Genomic DNA, 21,575 nt, shown 5'->3' on the forward strand with positions numbered 1-21,575 from the left:
AATACAACTGCCCAGATGGCTTACCTTACACCAGACAAACAAAGGCAACTGACTACTTACTTCAAACTGATGGCAACAAAAGCACAGTCTTCTGCAAGACAAATTCTGCAGGCTCTGGGCTTCATGGCATCCTGCATCCTAATTCCATATGCAACACTGCATATGAGGAAACTTCAATGGTACCTAAAAAGTTTATGGAGTCGACATTCACACAGTCTGGAAACTGATTCCTCTCATTCCCTGCCTGCAACAGGAGTTTCTATGGTGGGCAAAGGCCTGTCACCAAAACATTGTACGGCCTTTCACTCTACCCCATGCCAGCCAAACCTTGACAGACTCATCAGATTATACCTGGGGCCGACATGGCAGGAAGATTCATTCAGGGCATATGGGCACCAAAACAAATGCATCTACATATCAACCAGAAAGAGATGCTAGCTGTACAAAATGCCCCAACGGTCTTCAAGGACTTGCTTCATCCAGGACAACTACTGATAAAGACGGACACCACAGTCATGTGCTGTGTAAACAAGCAAGGGGGCACACAGTTATACCCCCTTTGCAGATTAGCCATGACACTGTGGGACACTGCTTTTGACCTACCAAATACATCTTCAAGCTCAATTCCTGCCAGGAAAACAAAACACACTGGCAGACCATTTAAGCAGAAACCTTATGGATCCTCACGAGTGGAAAGTAAATCCACAAGTCTTCATCATGATAACCAAGAAATGGGGGAGCCCAGACATAGATCTATTTGCCTGTCCTCAAAATTATCAATTGAAAAGATTCTACACAAGGACTTTTCCTCCTCTGCCTCTTCTACCCAAGGTCCTCCTAAAAGTCAGACAAGAGAAGCCAAAGATATTAATTGCCCCGGACTGGCCCCGCCAATACTGGTACGCAATCCTAAGGAACTGTCTCAATACCCAGCGTGGACCTTGCCTCAAACACCACAGCTACTGTCGCAGCAAAACAATCAGATCCTGCACAATCAACTACAAACTCTAAACCTGGCAGCATGGCTAATTATGTAATCATACAATCACCTCTCAGTAAAACTGTGATGGATGTCATTTTGGAAGCCAGAAGGCCTAGTACTAGAAAATCTTATGCTGACAAGTGGAAGAGATTCTGTGCTTGGAATAAAGCACAAGGAACTGATACAGCAGAACCAAATATTCATAGGATATTAAAATACTTAACTGAGATGCTTGACAAAGGCCTGTATTTCTCATCAATCAAAATCCATGTCTCTGCCATTTCGGCTCATTACAACACAGCCACCAATGTTTTCTCATCCTTTACTAAAACAGTATCTTAGAGGAACCAAAAAATTTAAGGCCCCCTAGAAGATCACCATTACCTGCATGGGACCTCAATTATGTGTTGGAAAAACTCACCCTGCCTCCATTTGAACCAGCTGCTACCGCTGATATAAAGTTCTTATGGAAGACAGCTCTGCTACTTGCAATTACTTCAGCAAGAAGAGTTTCAGAGCTACAGGCCCTCATGGCTGTAAAGCCTTTTATCATATTTTACCGGACAGGGTGTCTTGAGGACAAATCCTACTTTTATGCCTAAGGTGGTTTCCAGTGTGGCTCTTAACCAAACAATTCATCTGCCAACTTTTTATCCAAATCCGCAGAACAAAGGGGAGAGAATTCTGCATTCCTTGGACGTTCACAGACAGCTAAGATTTTACTTGAGCAGGACTAAAGTTCTAAGAAAAACTGAGCAATTATTAGTGTCATATGCTGCATGATCAGAAGGAATGTCTATTTCAAAGCTGACAATTTCAAAGTGGATAAGCCACTGCATCCGTTTCTGCTACTTACACAATGGTAAACCTGTGCCCAAGGGCATTAGGTCTTATTCCACCAGAGCTGCAACTACTTCAGCAGCCTTTCTCAGAGGAGTACCAACCAAAGACTTTCTAGAGGCTGCTACTTGGAGTTCTGTTCACACCTTTACAAAGCATTACCATTTGCCTCTCTAATCTGTCCAGGGCAGGCTTTGCCACTGCAGTGCTGCAGGGCCTTATAGCTGCACCTAATGCTGTTTAGCTCCAGCCTCCCAACCATAGCTTTGGGATTCTACCCAAATGTAATGACTGCAACAGTGAAACACGAAGAACATAGTGCAGTTGTGTACACTTACCATAAATGTAGATGTTGGAATGTATTCACTGTTGCAGTCCAGGTTACCCTCCCGCCATCCCCCTGTCATTCTAAAGTTTCGTTCCTTCACTATCTTCTACAACCTATGTGGTGTATTTGCTTGTAGGTGAAGGTAAAGTTTATATTTTTGGGGGCAACTGACATCGGGGGCAAGAAACACTAAAGAAAATGGCATTGGCTGCATGTTTTATACCCCTGACGTCATGGAAGAGAAGACTGCAACCGAAGCAGGACCCAAGACTATGGAATTCAGGCCGACTGAGGGCAACCTGCCAGCAGATTACCCCAAATGTAATGACTGCAACAGTGAATACACTCAAACATCTACATTTATCTACATTTATGGTAAGTGTACACAACTGTACTGTCTGGTACAGTTGTAAGGGCATTTTTGTATTTCATAGTGGATTACGAATGTGCCTTTCACTTTAGTTGGGTTTTATTGTAAGAGCTTATGGGAGTTTAAAGGAGATTCACAAGCTGGTGGTCGGACGTCGCTGGGGGTGGAGATACTGGAGAAGTAATGCAGGAGACAGTCATAAGAATCTGGTCAAGAATGCTGTCTCCTCTAGCTTTATTGAAGGCAGTCGCCCAAAATCAGTTCCTCTTATGGATGAGATAATTTAAAATGCTGGAGTCTAATGAAGTTTTCTGTGGATACAAGTTCTGTAACAAGCTGCTATCTAGAGTGGTTTTGGATCAGAGTTCAGTTTGTGAGGCTCTAGGGATCTACTTGGAAGGTAAACTTGACATCACCACAGTTGCCACCGATTCTGAAGCCAAAGTGCATCTGTTTGGTATTGAGTGCCACTTTCCTTTTAACAGAATAATTATGCAGACGTGGATGTTTTCCATATGCAGTACTACCTCTAATAGACTTCTGGCATTGAGTTACCTTTAATGTGATCGGATGTCAGGACTGATATGTTGAATATCAGCTGGACTCTGCATAAAAAGGTATGGTATGGCAGCAAAGGCTTTAGCTATTTAGGAGCCCTGTAACAAGGGGTACAGGCAATCCTTGGCAAAACCAGCTGCACTGTAGCATGTCATGCCATGCTGGCACATACTGGATCCTCACGAAGGATACCAGTTACCTAACCAGTTGTCTTTTTTCTTTGTATCTTGACATTTGAGGTGAAAGTGAGATTGTATTTGGGGAGCCGGTTTGCATTTGCAACATGCATGGGATGTTCTGACCTCAGTATGTCCCTCTGGTATGTCTTGTCACTCCAGCATGCACCATTACCATGTTCAGTCCCATGTTTGGTAGGGTTAGGGTCATTGGGGCCCTGTAATGAATTTGGGCACCTGAAAGACCTCTTATTGTAATACCCTTGTTGTCCAGCCTTTAGTGACAAGTCAGTGTAATGACAGAAGCGCCCATCAGTAAAACATTGCCTAGAAATAAGTAAATATTTTGGAGCGGGAACTGAGGGTGATCAGATCTATAGCACACAGATGGATTAAACTGCTTTTTTTGAATATTGATTTCTGTATCAAGAACCCATAAAAGCACATTTTCTCACAGTTGTATGGAGAAATGCCAGTTAAAGCTTTCAAGGGGGAAAACTATGCTTAATTTGACATGTTAGTCTCTTGCACTGGGGGGAGGTGTTTTGAGAGGGTTAGCAAAACTTAGGTGAGGAAATGCAGTAGGCATCTTTACCAACATCGATTCAAAGAATCTATCTTGCCTCAGTAATTACATTTTTATCAGTATGAGCCTTTAGACATGGGACTTCTTGTGGATGTAATTTACTTGAACATTGGAAGGGTATTTGACTCTGTACCACATAGTGAGATCAACTGAAGTACAAGGTTAATGGGTACATTGGAAGGTGGATGGCGACCTGGTGATGTAATTGAAAGTGTAAAGCTAGTTTGGGACCTGTTTTTCTCAAATCTTTCTAATGTGTTAGGACTGAACACACGATTCCTGTGTAATATTGTCATGTTCAGTTCCCCTTTTAGGTTGCATTGAAGTTTGCCCCTATTTGCCCCTATTTTCATGCATCATAATTTACATTCTTCAGTGTAGACCAATACAGCATCGGAAAATGTATTGGATCAGCTGGTTAACTAGGTAAGATGTTCGTGTTTTACTGTTGAAGTCTTCAGTTGCGGGGTTAACCCTGCTGGGTAGCCCTCGGCCGGGCCGAATGCCAGAGTAAAGGATTTCTCTTCTGCATCGGCTGTCTAGGTACAGAATTGATGTCGGGTCATCAGGGCTGTAAAAAGAGACTGCCAATGTCATTACATCAGTCTTTCTTGCTGTGGATCCCAAAGCAGAAACAGTTTTTGGGTTTGTCGGTTGGCCATTGCCAGAGTGAGGGAGAAACCATCTAAAGCCAAGTACCCTATTGGGGAAACTTTTCTTGCTCTTATCCGATGTCTGAGAAAGTCAGATGGTCTCTGTTATGGAAAACTGATCCCACACAGAGACCTTCATTCCCTCTGCATCACCTGCCTAGGCCCCAACCACTATGTCCCTGGATGTCGGTTGTGTGTTCTCTTTAATGCTAGAACTATTAGAAGAGATGAAGTTGTAGCTAGACATTTCGGCAACTTTTTTTCTCATCGTGGTATGGCTTTGGTCAGTCAGGCGGCTGTGGAATTACCTAGAAAAAAGATGAAGAAAAAAGTTAGACCCATGGACGGCTTGGTCTGAAGTCGGCCAGCCTTCCTCTGCCAGGATGTTGGGCCTGGAGGTGCTTTGCAGGCACCAGCTTCTGCAGAGACATTTCTGATGCCAGGCAGATGCCACCGGTTAAGCTAACCTTGTATTAGGTCTCTGAATTCTCTAGGCCCAAGACAGACTACTACTAAAAAGACCCCATCCCTAGGGACCCAGCCACCAACTTCCTTCCAGCCTGTCACGCAGTCCCACCAGCTGCTCAGAATGGCAGAGGATTTAATCACTCTTAGAGGAAGCCAGCCTACCTAAGCCACCCCAGCTAAATGGAAAAGACTTCTCAGGCTCTTTCTGACCAGGACTTAGAAGGATCAGAACTAGAAGATTCTGACACTGAAGACCAACCATTTGCAGCATTTGAGGATTCTAAAGCTGAAGACCCTATTCCTGCTGCTACCCTCCTGAGGGCCTCTTTCGGGGAAACTTTAAATTCCCTCAGGGAACATTTCCACTGGGATGTGCAGGCTTATCCTCAAGAAACAAGAGTTCCTTGACCTGCCACAACATAAACCTCTGACCATTCCCTGTATCTGGAATGTGGTTGAAGATGTCTTTCTGGAGTCTGCACTCACCCCTGACTCTCTCCCACCTGCTCCCAGGAAGCCAGAGTGCAAGACACCCACAAGTATCTTTAAAAACTCAACAGCTGACCCAGAGGTCATTACTCAGTGGCCTAAGGGGGATAGGGCTAGTTCCTCTCAAAATCCCATTCCAGCTGACTGAGATAGATTAGGCCAAAAAGCCTACACTTCGGCTACCCTATCCATTAGGGCCCTGAATTGTCAATTCCATATGCTGAAATACCAGCAAAATTGTACTGGAATTTCAACCCTACCAGACAGTAGTAGTACCAGGGAACTAGCGGATCATATAATTTCCAGCTCCCAGGTAGCCAAACATTCCCTGCATTGTGGGTTTGATGCCTTGGAGGCTTCCAGCAGGACCACAGTCAATGGCTGTGTGATCAAGAAGGCACGTCTGGTTAAGGGAACAACCTTTCCATCCAGATTGTTAGATGCCCCTCTGGATAAGGACCAGCTGTTTGGACTCTAAGCTGAGGAGTATAAGAAAATGGAAGACAAAACAAAGTCTGTGCAGACCTGAAGGAACTTCCCCACAAAGCATTGGTCCTTTCCTACTCTGACAAAGCCTGTCCAGAGGAAGGCATGCAGGGACAGACCTACCAGGCACCAGTCACAAGGCCAGCAGAGATCTGCCAATGGACCACTGCAACGCCTAGGCAGGGGAGTTCTAAGCCCCCTCCCTTCAAGGACTCACAATGACTCTACACCTCCACTGCCCCACAACCCCCGAGAGAGACTGGGAGGAAGACTTTCCCTCTTCCTAGAAAATTGGCAGGCCATCACCTCAGATCTATGGGTCCTAAAAATTACCAGTGGATACAGATTCTTTCAAAGAAAGCACCAGATACTCAGGCTTCTCAGATGTACCAGCAAATCAGAGGGCAGAAGCAATCTGTTAAATACAAAAGCGTTATGCCCAAGGCACTGTGGAACCTGTACCAAAGGAACAGGCCAGAAAAGTCCGACTGTTCCTGGTACCCAGAAAGGAGGGCACCTGGCTCCCCATTTTAGACCTATCCACTCTGAATCTGTCCCTCCTGGTACCAACATTCAAAATGTTGACCGTACACACACTTGACCGATGTTCATGCCACATGCTTGGCTAGTGACTCTAGATCTGAAGGATACCTACCTCCATATTCCTATAAGAAAGTCCTGCAGGAGTTTCCTACGCTTCAGCTCTCTGCTCTGCCCTTTGGCTTATCCACTACTCCCATAGTCTTTACCAAGTGCTTGGTTCCTGTCATTGCCTTTTGCAGACAGAAGGGCATTCAGATTTACCCCTACCCGGATGACTGCCTCTTTCAGGAAGACACCAAGGAGGGACTCCTGCAGGCCCTCATTTTTGTTTAAATTCTCCTATCCTCTCTGGGCTTCACTATCAACCAAGAGAAGTCCCAATTGCTCCCAACGAGAAGGTTAACCTTCCTGGGAGCTCTACGGGACGCACCTACTCCAAACAGCCTCCCTCCCTCAGGAGAAGCAGAGTTTCCTCCACTCGTACTTCACAAAGGCAGGATGCACTTCACAGTATGGAAATTTCTTCAAGCGCAGGGGTACATGGCCTCCGGCATTCTGCTGGTACCCATAGCCAGCCTACACATGAGGAAACTACAGTGGTACCTCAGGAACCTCTGGTGCCAGCACTCAGTCACTAGAACACCAACTGACCCAGATTCCTTGCTTAAAGAAGGAGCTCTTATGGTGGCCAGAGGCATGTACCCTAAACAAGGGCCTACCCTTTATTCTCCCACAGGGCCCGACCATCACTACAGACTTCTCAGCCTGGCGGGCACACCAAGGGAGTATGTGCACTCAGGGCATTTGGGAGCAGGAGATTCAGGACTTCCATATTAACCTAACAGATGTTGGCAATGCACCGGGCAGTCCTAGCTTTCAAAGAACTTGAGACCAGGCGTGCTCTTAAGACAGAATACAAAAGTAATGTGGTACATCAAGCAGGGGGGAACTCGCTCTTACCCCCTATGTTGCTTAGCTGTGCAAATCTGGGACTGCACCTAATAGCTCGATATATCCCAGGGAAACAAAACACCCTGGCAGAGCAGCTAAGCAGAAGCCGCCTGGATCCCACAAGTGGCAGCTGCACAGAAGGATCTTCCTCGTCACTTGAAACTGGGGGAACCCAAGCATAGACCTTTTTGCAACCCCAGATGGGGAAACTGGTTTGTGTACGCTTCCCAAACCCTGATCCCCAGGGTAATTAAGATTAGGGAGGAAGGACCAAAGGTTATTCTCATTGCTCCAGACTGCTGAAGACGGCACTGGTACCCCTTGCTCCTCAGTCTGGCCAAACAGCCTCTCATGAACCTGCCCCCCTCAGGAAGCCTAACTCGGGAGAAAGGGAGAGTACTGTATCCAAACCTCCCTACTCTCAAGCTGTCCACTTGACTAATGCCCCAAAGGCGGATGACGTTACAGCCTTCAGGCAGGTTTTAAACCTCGAGGCCAGAAAGGCCAGCACCAGAAAATCCTGCTCAGCCAAATGGAAGACTTGCTATCTGGTAACACAACAAGGGCATCAACAGCTCCCATGCCACTCTGCCCTTGGTTCTGGACTACCTGGCAGAGCTCCTAGAACAGGGATGGTCTTAGCCGAGATATGTATCTTGATGGAAGACTAGTCCTGCCTTGGTCCAATTGAATTAGCCTATATTTTCTCAACACCTGTTAAAAATGTTCCTTATGGAGGTGGCACACATCAGACCCCCTGCTGCAGCGTGGAATCTAATTTTGTCCTGGAAAAATTGAGTCTCCTTTTGAGCCAGCTGCTTCAGCTGACCTAAAGTGCCTCTCTTGGGGAAACTGCATTCTTGCTGGACATCACCTCAGTCAGGAGAGTTTCTGAACTCCAGATGCTTATGGCCATTCAGCCCTTCATTATTTTCCATGCTGACAGGGTGTCTCTCAGGACCAACCCCTCCTTTGTCTAAAGTGGTCTCTGAGGTTACAGGCAACCAGGCCGTCCATGTCCCTACATTCTTTCCCAACCCCCCAAAATAAAGGGTCAAGAATTTTGCATACCCTTGGCGTACACAGAGAATTGAGAGATTAACTGGATAGGACCAAATCAGTCAGGAAATCTGACCAACTTTTGGTTCCTCTCTTTGTGCAGAGGGTAAGCCCATTTCCAAACAGAACATTTCTAAATGGATCTCTCATTGCATCCCTTTCTGTTACTCCTTTCATGAAAAGTCTTCCCAAGTCTATTGGATCTCATTCCACTAGAGCAGCCTCTACTTCACTGCTTTCCTCAGCGGGGCTCCAACTAAGGATATTTTGGAAGCTGTCACCTGGACATCCATACACAGATTCACCAAGTGCTACCAGGTGGCTACATTCTTCAAAACCAGGGCAACCTTTAGATCTGTAGTCCTGCAGGCCATGCTGGCATCCCCTTAATATGGTGCTTGCCTTTAATTCCTATACTCCTTCCTCCACCCTTTTTCTCCGCTTTGGGAATCCTCCCACAAGTGGTGACTGCAACAGTGAAACACTAAGCACATAGTAGTTATCTACACTTAACCAAAAATGTAGATCGGGTGTATTGACTATTGCAGTCCTGTTTCCCTCCTGCCTTCCCCCTTAAATTCCTCCTCCTTGGGGCCTCATAACCTACTGGGGGCAAGAAAAACTGATGTAATGACATTGGCTGTCTTTATAGCCCTAATGACCTGACATCAGTCTTTGTACCTAGACAAGCTGATGCAGGAGGGAAATTCCTTACTCTGGTATTCAGGCCAGCCGAGGGCCACCCAGCAGGGATAACCCGACAAGTGATGACTGCAGCAGTGAATAATACTCTAACATCTACATTTATGGTAAGTGTACACAACTGTACTGTCTTGCTGTATTCCATTTAATGTAAGGAAAGCAAAAGCTGTTCATTTTGATGGTACTGATGACTTTCCTTTCTACTAGTATTTCAGTATTCGAACACTGACCTAAACGTTATTGGTGATGTACTTGAGTAGTGAATACTGAAACTGGATGCTGCTGTGGTTCACTGATGCTTCCAGTTTTAAGCGTGATATACACAGGAATCAGAACATCCTCCAAGGATGTAATACCCAAAATACTAAACCCAAAGGCATACTTCCTTCTGGTTTGCGTAAGTGTAGATTAGAGTGGCCCTAATGCCACAGTAGCGTTTTGACGTAATGTGTCCTGTTTACTCTTAACTTCTGGGGTCTTTTGTTTAGCCTGCTGTGCTTCTTGAAATTTATGCAAGGAAGACTAAGAACCAAATAATCCAATAAGTAAAACTCAAAGGATTGCTCAGACACCAAGGCAACAATCTTAAATTTCTTAGAATTATAAAGTAGCTGTGAACCAAAGGAGTGATTTACAAATCCCATTTTGGTAAAGACTGGACTAAACTGGCAGCTGAGGTTTGGTGCCTCAGTGTTACTAGTTCTAAATATTAGAATTGTTTTGTAACCTGCAGTCAAGGAAATAGTGCATGCTTTAAGTTTTGTTTGAATTGCTGTTTGGTGGATATGGCATGTTACTTGTGTTCTGTTTTAGTAAGTTGAGTTTCACATGGCTGTTCAGAAGTCGTAGACAAATGCTAAACTAATTTTCTGCACTCCATTTTTATTGGTGTATTTTTTCTGTTTAACCAGTGTCCTTTTTAGTTCAGTTTGTGTACCAAACAATGTAGTGCATACAACACTGACAGTGTAGCAGTGGTGACATAGCTCTCAACCTCTTAGAGCAAGAAATCTGGACAGAGCCATAAATGGCGACAAAGATCCAAAAATAGGGACACACTTTAAATATTGCTCATATAAACTTAGTTGATAGAATAACAAGTTTTGCATTATCGTGAATTTTCTTATGGTTATAAAGTCTAAAACGTAAATGTCTGTCATTTTCTGACTTCAACCCTCAATGATTTGCCAATGATGCACTGCAAAACCACAATTTTATGACCGACAGAAACGAGAGAGAAATCTGTACATTCTGCAAAAATGTTTACAGTTGAGAGGTATGAGCGGTGATGGTACACAAGTGTGGATCAGTTTTGGGAATAATTGCTTACACCATTCCACTGAAGTAAAGTAGATAAATATCTGTCAAACTGTGCCAAAAACAGATTAAGGTAAAGGATCGGATGAGAAAGCAAGAAATGTGGAAAATGCATAAATATAGTTGCCTAACTCCTGGGACAACCTCATGTCTGTCAGGATTTAATGCAGGAATGGTTAAGGGGGGGTGAATTTAAACCAAAATGTGAAAGGTTGGCAGCTCAGGATAGTTGACTGTGTACACAGGTTTACAAAGTCTGTTGAACTTATCTGAGAAAGATAGATGCAGGTTTTGTAAAGCAGAATTGGAAATAGTTGCACATCTTGTTGCTGGGTGTGATGCACTAATGGCAACCTGTATACTGAAAGGCATAATGTGACAAGACTGTTTGTTTTATTGGGGATTGTGCAAACCTAATAAAGTGGCTGAGAAGCATTGAAAACATGAGCCACAAAGCATTATAGAAAAATGTATTGCATGGGATCACCCATTACCAACAGTTCAAACAATAACTGTGAAACTACCAAATGTTGTAGTCCAGGAAAAGACAAAAGTAGCATTGATCCTAGAAATTGTTACACTCTGTGATTAGTGTCTTGCATACAGAGCCCTGTTATACCAGTATTTGTAGGCATAAACATGGGCAATGTGGAAAAAGGATACCTAGATATTTCCAACAGTAGTATGAGCAGTGGGTCTCAAAGAATGTCTTATTTAGAGAGGTTACCAATGCGTGTAACTACATATGAAGTGCAGGAGTCTCCTGGGCACATTTTGGGTGATGTGAAGTGCAGTTTTGGCTAGCAAGATTGAAACAATACTAATTTCATGAACGTTGACTTGGGAGTGGAGTCCATTCCCATCATGGTATTGGAAAAATCCGAACTCTTGGAAATTTCAAAAAGGAAAAAGAAGACTTGTGTGAACTCACAGTAATACAGGATAGAAAACTTTACTCTGATAGCCGAATTAGTTCAAAACAGCCATGGGTGTTTGCTAGTGATACACTTCACTACTAAATTACATGGAGTATTACCTCCTATGCTAGACTGAGTGCAGTCTGTCAGCGTACTCTGTCTGAACCTGTGGTTGCCCTATTCATCTGTTGCAATATTCTTTGAGACAGTTGCTTGCCAAGCCAACCCAACATTGACCAGTACATCAGTCTTGCTACTGTAGGGTGTGAGGTACGTATGACGTAGGCTACTATTGGACATGAGCCATGATGTATAGGTGCACCATCCCCAGTACATCAGTCTTGCTACTGTAGGGTGCACGGTACACCTGACATAGGCTACTATCTGACATCGGCCATAAGAGATGGATGGGTGTACCATCCCCAAAACTTTGCTGCCAGTTGGGTTGCCAGTCCTGGACATCACTGTGCTGTGGAAACCGCTTTCTATAAAGATAAGTGCCCTGTTGGAGAAGTCTGTCTTTTGATACTGCTTTGTTTTGGTTGAGGTTATTGTCATCCAGGGAAGTGCAACTGTGGAAGGAAAATTCCATGCAAGGATAGTCGGTCCCAGTGACTTTTCTGTCTCTGATACCACCATGACCATAAAAACTGTTCTATTTGTCAATTTTCTGTGCCAAGATTCTCTGTAGTAGTCTGTCCTTGGATCCGATGAGCAAGCCTACTAAGCAGAAAACCAAAAAACCTAGGCGCAAAGCGGAAGCTGCATCTCTCCCAACAGATCTCTCCCAAAGCACATAAGAGTTTGGAAATGTGCTGTGTGGATCCGGTATCCACAGGCAGAGCACATTTTACAGGCTACCTTGGAATCTGATGTAGGCACATCCCATAGTGGCCTCAGACACCAGCTTCTGATGTCCAGGGGAGCCTAGTTCATAGTGCCTGAAGGTCCTAGAGGAATAACCCAGATTGTAGTGAGGATGTTTTGTCGGGTCTGGTTGAATGCAGGCCTACATCTGGCCTCCCTCCTTTGCATCAGCTGGATACTTCAACAAAGAAAAAAATAAAACTAAACATTAACTAAACATTCCACTTCCCCTCCAGACAGGAGTGGCAACATTTTACACAAGGCCTTCATGGCTCTGAGGCCACCCTGTGGTCAGCCAGTTTTCCCTCTTGCTTGGCATTCTTCCCCTCCAAGGACAAAGCACAAGCCACTTTAGAGAGAGATTCCTTATCTGATGAAAGTGATTCACTGGCCACCTCGTCCCAAATCCCTTTCCCCTTGGACTGTGCTTCCCTTGAAGATTCAAATGGGACAGAATCCCCTCTGGAAGAGATCTTCGAGACGGTCTCAAAGATGAGAATTTTAAATGGGATAGCTCTCAAATGTCTGAGGTCCAAAAACATTTTGCCCTTCAAGTACAGACCTCTAGTCCTTCTGCTGTTCCTGTTATTTCAGCCTTTTTCGATGCTTTTGCCTCTACTTCTACAAACCCTCTCAACCTCCAGCCCCCCAAAAAAGACTGGTATTGGAAAGTGCCACAAGATTGTAATTTCTTTTTTAAAGCTCTGTGGCAGACCCCTCTGATTTCAGTAGCCTCTAAGGCTTCCAGGTCGCTTTCCTCTTCCTGTCAGGCAAGGGTAGACCGTTGGAAGAGGCTGGGTAAGAATCTGTACTTTCAGGGCTCTGCTAATTACTAGACCAACATGACAAAGTACAATATGGAACTCGTGTCACAACTCCAAAATAAGTATCACATGCCAGCCTGGAATAAAGCCTTGGAATATTCTCATCGCTGCATCTTCTCAAGTAGCCAGACATTTGATCAAATGCAGCTACAATGCAGTAGAGGCCACTTTACGAGTTGCAGCTTCTTCCTCTGCTCAGATTTGCCTGGTTAAGGCTTCACCCCCTCCTAAGGACAAAGGCGAAGCTTATGGATGCCCACTTGGACAACACCATTTTATTTGGCAAAAACAACTGTTTTAGCTCCTTGCTCTTTTCTAGCAGGGATTTAAAGACCTTAAACATATTTTGGTGTCTCCTTTGCCTAAATTCCACAGAAACTACCCTGGGAAACTGGTCTTTGAACGTATGCAGTCCTGGACCCTCCAGTCAAAACCCTCCAAGAGGTCCAAGGAAACACATCAGTTTTCCTTTCCTTCCTCTGTCCCTCAGTTGGTTAAGCAGCCCTTTCCTGATGGGACAGGCTCTTTCGCCTGACTCCTCAGACAATATTGGCACCCCTCCCCCTCCCTGCACTTTGCTCTTTCCCTTCCAACCTGGGAATCAATCACTCAAGGTTCTCGTGTTCTCAGCATCATAAAGAGTGGATGTTTCATAGTCTGACATATAGTACATCCCTTCAGGGGTGTCCCCCAACCTCCAAAACAAGAATCTGTCCCCCCAGATGTTCACTATTTCAGTCATCACTTGTGGGTTATCCCTGCTGGGTAGCCCTTGGCTGGCCTGAATACCAGAGTAAAGTGTGTCCCTCCTGCGTCGGCTGTAGGTCACCTGAGACTGACTTCAGGGCTGTAAAGGGAGGCAGCTGACGCCATTACATCAGTCTTTCTTGACGTGGAGCCCGAAGCAGAAGCAGTTTGAGTGCATCGGTTGGCTGTTGCCAGAGTGAGGAAGAAAAACTATTAAAGCTAAGTGCCCCACAGGGGATCTTTTTTTGCACTTAACCAATGTCCAAAAACAAATGCCACACAAACTTCCATAATCTGTGTACCTTTAGGTCCAGACCACGATGTCCCCAGATGTCGGTTCTGTGCTTTAACACTAGGACCATCCGTAGAAGAGCTGAATTTGTAGCCAGGCATGTCAAAGGGAGCTAGCCCTCCACTTCAACCTGAAGGAAATGATGGGTGTGCACAGGGCTAGAACAGCTTTTCAAGCCCCACCTCAAACCAGGAGTGCTCTTGATCAAAACAGATGATGCCATGGTCATGTCGTACATCAAGCAGGGGGAACTTGCTCCTTACCCCCTTTGTCTAGCCATGCTAACCTGGCAGCCTCATTGTTGGGGCTACATCTGATAAACAAGTATATCCCAGGGGAGTACAGCACCCTAGAGACAATCTCGGCAGAAGTTTGCTGGATCCCCATGAGTGGCAGCTACAGAAGGAGACCTTTACACACTCTCCATCTTTTGGAGACACCAGAGGTAGACCTCTTTGCATTCATACAAAACAATTGACCAGGTTCTGCACCAGTGAGTTCACCCCACGAGTTTGGAAGGTGGATGCTCTCCTTTCACTGGGCCAACATGTTTGTGTACGCCTTCCTTCCCTTGCCAGTGATTCCCAAGGTACTTCTAAAGATCATGGAGGAAGGGCCAAGTACTATCCTCATTGTCCCGAACTGGCCCAGCTAACACTGGTACCCCTTGGTCCTCAGCCTGACCAAGGAGCTACCCATGAACCTGCCTCTCTCAACTGCTAACCAAAGAAAGTCAGTACTGCATCCAAATCTTCAGACACTCGGCCTATCTACTTATCTGCTTGGCTTATACCCCAGAGGCGGATGTCGGGTCACCTTTTAAGCAAGCTAGTTCTGGTTATCATTAAGGAGACCAGAAGCCCCAGCACCCAGAGGTCCTACTCAGCACAATGGAAAAGATTTACTGCTTGGTGCCAATCTAAGGTCACAAGCAGCTCCCATGCCACTCTCACCTTGATTTTAGATTACCTGGCAGAGCTGGTGCAAAAGGAATTATACTAGTCAAATAAAATTCATTCCTCTGTTCTCTGCTCATTCCCCTACAGAGCAGCCCTTGTTCTCCCACCCACTATTAAAGTAATTCCTTGGAGGAGTGTCTAACATCAGACCACCTAGACCACCACCCACTCCTGCGTGAGACACAGCTATGTACTGGAGAAGTTGACCTTGCCTCCTTTTGAACCAGCTGCTTCAGCAGAAATGAAGCACCTCTGCTGGCCATAGCCTCAGCCAGGTGGTTTTCAGAACTTCATGCCCTAATGGCCATTGACCCTTTCATTATCTTCCATGCAGACAGGGTGGGTCTTAGAACCAACCCCTCATTCATGTTAAGGTGGTATCTGACGTGATCCTTAATCAGGCTATCCGCCTCCCTACCTTCTTTCCAAACCCACAAAATGGGGGGGAAAAGGATCCTACACACACTAGATGTACACAGACACCTTTGGGATACTATCTGCATAGGACCAAGTCTTTCAGAAAGACTGACCAGCTGCTGGTCAGCTTTGCCCCAGGGACAGAGGGGAAACCTATATCCAAGCAGAGCATTTCTAAATGGGTATATCACTGCATCCATTTCTGCTATTCCTCCCGTGGGAAAATACCTCCCAATCCTGTCTGAAACCATTCCACTAGGGCAGCATCAGCCTCCACTGCCTTCATCAGAATATCAGGGATATTCTAGAAGTTGCCACCTGGACATCTGTTCACACCTTCACAAAACACTACCAACTGCCCCTTGACTCCAAATCCCGGGCAGGCTTTGCTTCAGCAGTCCTGCAGGGCATAGTGGCTTCCACTTACAGCAATGCAAGCTCTTTCCAAGCCTCCTTTTCTTCCACCCTATTTTTCATCTTTGGGAATCTTCCCACAAGTGATGACTGCAACAGTGCAACATGAACATAGTACATTTGTGTACTAGTTGCCATAAAAGTAGATGTTAGTGTATTCACTGTTGCAGTCCTGTTTCCCTCCCTCCTTCCCCCTTTTTGTTCCTTCATATCTAAATATACCCAATAGCAGCTTAGCCCAGGTTGGCCTTCCTCAAGCCCTCTGGCCAGGGCTTCTGTAGGTTGGGAGCAAGAAAAACTGATGTAATGGTGTCAGCTGCCTCCCTTTACAGCCTTGACCTGACGTCAGTCTCGGGCGACCTGCAGCTGATGCAAGCGGGATACTTTTTTTACTTTGGTATTGGGGCCCACTGAGGGCTTCCCAGCAGGTATAAACCCACAAGTGATGACCGCAACAGTGAACATACTCTAACATTTACAGTTATGGTATGTGTACACAACTGTACTTTCTGCAAAACCTACTAGAACAGACCACAATCCAGCCTGTGCCCCCAGCTCAGAAAGAAGGATTCTCTTCCTGCTTGTTCTGGTTCGCAGGAAGGAACTTTGAGACCCATTCTAGACCTCTCCTAACTCAACTTTCTGAAAGTGCTCTCCTTCAAAATGTTAATTCTCCAAACCCTCTTCCCCACTTGTCCTCCCTCAGGCCTTCTTAGCATCCATAGGTGTCAAGGATGCTTACCTCCATATCTCCATTCATCCCAAATAAAGGAAATTCCTATGCTTTTTTCTGTGGGCTCCTGGCATTTTCAATTCTGTGCCTTGTCTTTTGGACTTTCACTGCCCCAAGAGTCTTCACAAAATACCTAGCCCCTGTGGTCACCTTCTGCATACTCAAGGCATTCAAATCCTCCCTTACCTAGACAACTTTCTGTTTTAAGCCAAATCCCCAGAGGAACTGAACAAATCTCCACTCACTCAACTGTAGCCATTTTGCAAAGCTGGGGATTCACCATCAACTAAAAAAAAAAAAAAAAAAAAAAAACTACACTTGCCCCATCCCTTTCTGGGGTGCAAATTTCAAACCAACAAAATGGGGTGCCCCCCGATGTCCTGCCCCTCAATCTCCTGAGACTGTTTCTACAAATCTTGGTTGATGGCCTCTACCATCCCTATGCTTCCCCTGGCAGGGCTACAAATGAGGAAATTCCAGTGGTTTCTGAAATCATTGCTGTATCAGCATGCCCACCCATTGGAATTTCAAATCATACTTGTACCCTGCCTCAAGGAGGAGATGCAGTGAGACAACTGTCCATAAATCCAGGACTCCCCATTCATCCACTGCCCCCAGGTTGACCTGTACTCAGATTGGGGAGCAGCTCTGGATACTTTCAGGTCTGCGGACATCCTCACAGAGGAAAGACCATGTAAATGTAAGGGAGATGAAGGCACTGATCTTGCCCTACTGTCCTTCCAACCCCTACTGAGGCTGGGAAGGCTATGTATCTACACAAACAACTGTTCTGTGGTATTTAAACAAGCAGAGAGGACAAGATCCTACCGCCTTAGCAGACTAGTCTTATAGGCTTTGGGAACTAGCACACCTACTAGAAATATCTTCAGGTGGCTTGCATCCCTTCCATCCAGAACTCTGGCAGATGCACTGAGCAGATCCAAAGCACAGGCCTGCGAATGGATGCTTCACATGGATGGGTGTCCAGGACATTGCCCACCAGTGGGCATTTCACACAGACTATTTTGCCTCCCCTCTGAGCAACTTCCAAAATGTTGTGCCAGAGAACCACATCTGGCGTGGAAAGTGGATGCCCCATCAATCTCTTGAAGGGGAAATTTCTGTGCATGTATCCACCCCTACCACCCATTTTTGAAGTCTTGCTGAAAATTCAACAGGACAAGCCAAAAATTTTGCTGGTAACTCCGTATTGGCCAAGACAGTAACTGGTTCCCCCTTCTACATCTAGTCAAGGACAGTCATCACAAGATACCTCGGTGGATTTACTCCGAACAAGAGCTCACTCATCCGCCCATGATTGGAAACTTAACAGACACTGTGGCTAATTAATTTCTGACACCTTTATTCTGAGTAAGTTTTTCAGGTCTGGCAGGAAGGCAAATACCAGAAAAATCTTGCCCCTCAAAATGCAAGATTTTCCCTTTGGTGTCTTGCTAGAAACCTGAATCCGCTTACAGCGGACCCCCTTATGATTCTGTCATCTGTGTGAATTACAAGGCTTTGCTTACTCCATAAAAGCACATTTGTCAGCTATCTCTGCTTGTCTGCCCCCCCCCCCCCAACTTCCAGGTTTGAGGCCAAGTAATTACTTGAAAGGCATCTTACACTTTACTTCCCAGGAGACCTGTAGCTCCACCCTGGGATCTTAAGTTTATGCTAGGGAAACTGACTCAAGCCAGACTTCTAGCTCCCTCAAACACTATACCTGGAAAATTGGTTTCTATTACCCCCCGCCAGGCAGGTTTCAGAATTACAAGCCCTGGTCTTCCCACAAAGACAGGGTTTCCTTACTCACAAACCATTCCTTCATGCCAAAGGTAGTTAATGAATTATCCTTGAACCAGGCTATTCATCTGCCCACTTACCTTTTTTTCCCTCTCCCTAGAACAGTCGTGAGGATCCTACACAGACACTTGATGTACACAGACAACTCTTGTTTTATCTGCACAAGACCAAGCCTTTTAGAAAATCAGACCAATTTGTCATTCCACTTCAGGGCTCTGGGATTGCCTGTGTTCAAATAGACCATCTCCAACTGGATCTCCATATCCATTCCATTCTGCTATACCTGTCGTGGTAAAGCCCTTCCTGACAGTCAAAGCTCACTCTGCAAGGGCAATGTCTTCCTTGAGGGGGGTAATCCTCAAAGGCCTGGGCACTAACTCCATCCTAGAACCAGGTACTTGGCCATCTGTCCACACATTCACAAAACCCAAGATTGTCTCCAGATCCAGGGCAGGGTTAACTAGTGCCATTCATCATGGGTTCCTGGAAAATGCATCTGCCATCTACACTTCCTCCTGCATGAACTTTTTGTATTCTCCCTCATGTAAAGAATACTGCAACAGATGAATAGAAGGACATGTATTAGTTGTACAATAACTTATCGTAATGATAGATGTCCTCTTCTGTTGCAGTATTCTGTCCCACCCTCCTCAACTTGTGTTCTTAGATGCATTGATTCCCTCTCCCTTGAATTGTCATAAGGTGGGTAGTCTGCTTCTGTAAAAGTACTTGGATTGTTTGTGTACTAAATATGCTTTCATTTGTATGAAAAGGTGTAGGGTCTTTTTTAGGAGAAAATTTAGGTTACTTTGGCTGCTCAGTGTCCCACCACTTGGTTTAATGCAAGTAAAGCTGAGTACCCACTACTATTGTTATTGCATTTTTTTTTTTTTTTGCTAGTAGTAATGGTTTTGTGTAAAAAGCAGTTTTCATGCACACAAAGAACAATTGTCTGCTTTCCTGATGGAGGTAAGAGAATACAGCAGAGTTAGTGGTGTAAATTTAGCTAAATGCTTTAAAGGAGACTTGTGGGAATTGTTTGCATTTATTTACATTTGTTAAAGATAAGTCTCTCTTGTCCCTTTAAGGCAACTGTGAAGATGAAGAGCAGGAAGAGGAACAGAATGTAAAGGAAGAGAAGTCTGAGCCAACTCCAGTAGTACCTGCAGTTCCTACAGTTATACCCAGCAGAAGAAATCCCCCTGGTGGCAAATCCAGTCTAATACTAGGCTAAACTGTGTCTTTTTTTTTTCTTTCTGTAGTTTTCTGAGCTACCAAACGTGAACATGTCCTCCCATTTTTATGTATTTTTTTATATTAAAAGCACTTTAGGCATTGCTGTTTTTCTTAACTTATGTCCTTACTTTTCCACACTCCATCCAAGCCTTCTGGAAAAAGCACAGAAGCTATAGTGAATTGATGGGATTTTCTGAAGACTGCTTACAAATGCTGTGTATGTAAACTGAAGGAAATAAATGTTTTGAATTTAAATCATGCCTATGTTTACTTGTTTTGTGAAGGTACTTCTGAGAGATGTAACTTAATTTCCAAAGAGGGGCCACTTTAGCAGCAAGTCTTGGTTTGACATCACTGTGCACATACTTCTCAACCTGGAAACATCAAAAATCTGGACAAGGCCCATGAAAAATGGGTACAAATCTGTATGCTGATTAACATAATTGCATACATAATTACACAACCCCACCCACTCCAATGGAATTGTGGGATACCAGCTTTCAAACGCAAACTGAAGAACAGACAACCAAAATATGGCACCAGAGTCCCCTTGCAGCCATTCCAGTGTCTCATTACCTGGCTATTTTGCCCCATTTACCATAATGTCCATACTGTTTTATTTCTACAATGATTATTTGGATTTTATATTTACATTTTATAGCACAATGCACAAACACTAATAGACATCTGCTAAACAAAGCAATATTGTCTTACAGTGAAAATAGACTAAGCATTAAAACTTCTCTGCCCTTGAAACTCACATTCATTGAAACAGCATTGAAACCCACACCGCATCCAAAGAAAATGCATCTGATGGCCAGTTGTGGATAAAGATTACCTTTAAGCCGTTTTCAAATCATAGGCCCCTTGCACACAAAGGAAACATACATGTGTTCTTTGATAAACTTTCCTGACTTTATTAAATTATATTCCTTGTATAATACAGCATACCTGTTAGAATTGGAGAGTGCATTTTAAATTTATTGTTTGAACATCTTTCCAGTAGGCAATGAAACAAAATGCATGAGCCAATAATGACAAAACTGCCCAATTCAAAACTTTTCCATCATAAGAGTCTATTTCCACACACATTTTTAAGAAAATATGAACATCACTATTTAATACACTGAAACATCAATTTACTAAAGACCATCCCCCGGATTCATGAAGCTCAGCGCAAGTCCGGCGTAAGGCTTGCGCTGGCCGTGCGGCGTAGATGTGGAGTAGTCGCGCCATATGCATATTAATGAAGGCGTGCAGCCGTCACAGCCACGTGCATAGGAAACGTGCGCGAGTGCAAGGGGCGTATCGAAGTTGCACAGGGAGGAGTGTCAGTCTGCTTTCGAGGAGCAACCTAAACTGCTGAATCTTATATTCCACCAGCAATAGTAATCGTACCTTTCAGTGTCCATGGAGACTGAAACGTATGCAAAGCAGAGTCCCTGCAAACAGAAAATGAAGACTCAAACACAAATGCACGGTAGGGAATAACTGGTCCCTACCCATGAACAAATGACAGAAACAGTGTGCCTGTAGTCCAGCATAGTGTTGATAGCTATGCCATGTGGAAGTGAAACGTATCGGATGTTAGCGTTCCGCCAGTAGGTACGTCCAGTCCAACGGAGAGGGTCACCAGCCGACCCATAATTTGAGGGAGAGAACATAGCTGTGCAGATGTGTCCATAACATTTGCGAGGAGAAATGTAGATATAGGTAGTGACCGTATGTCTGAATCATATCCCACAAGCCATGCAATAGTCACATACAAAAGGTATGTCCGTATTTCACATACCAAATGTGATGGGAAATAGCATACGCATGTAAACGAAACAGGAGGAGCATATAAACGAGCCAT

The 21,575-nt window shown here is 44.7% G+C and overlaps 1 long non-coding RNA gene across 1 annotated transcript in view; it reads left to right on the forward strand.

Moving 5' to 3' along the window:
- The window catches only part of LOC122812956, a 53,835-nt gene extending 33,860 nt beyond the window's left edge, over nt 1–19,975 (forward strand). Inside the window, exon 2 of the long non-coding RNA XR_006366611.1 lies at nt 19,573–19,975. This is a non-coding gene — a long non-coding RNA (uncharacterized LOC122812956). The remainder of the gene's footprint in view (nt 1–19,572) is intronic.
- The last annotated feature ends 1,600 nt before the right edge of the window (nt 19,976–21,575 follow it).

Source organism: Protopterus annectens, chromosome 10.part0 (genome assembly GCF_019279795.1).
Source record: "Protopterus annectens isolate FY-2018-M chromosome 10.part0, PAN1.0, whole genome shotgun sequence".
NCBI lineage: Eukaryota > Metazoa > Chordata > Ceratodontiformes > Protopteridae > Protopterus > Protopterus annectens.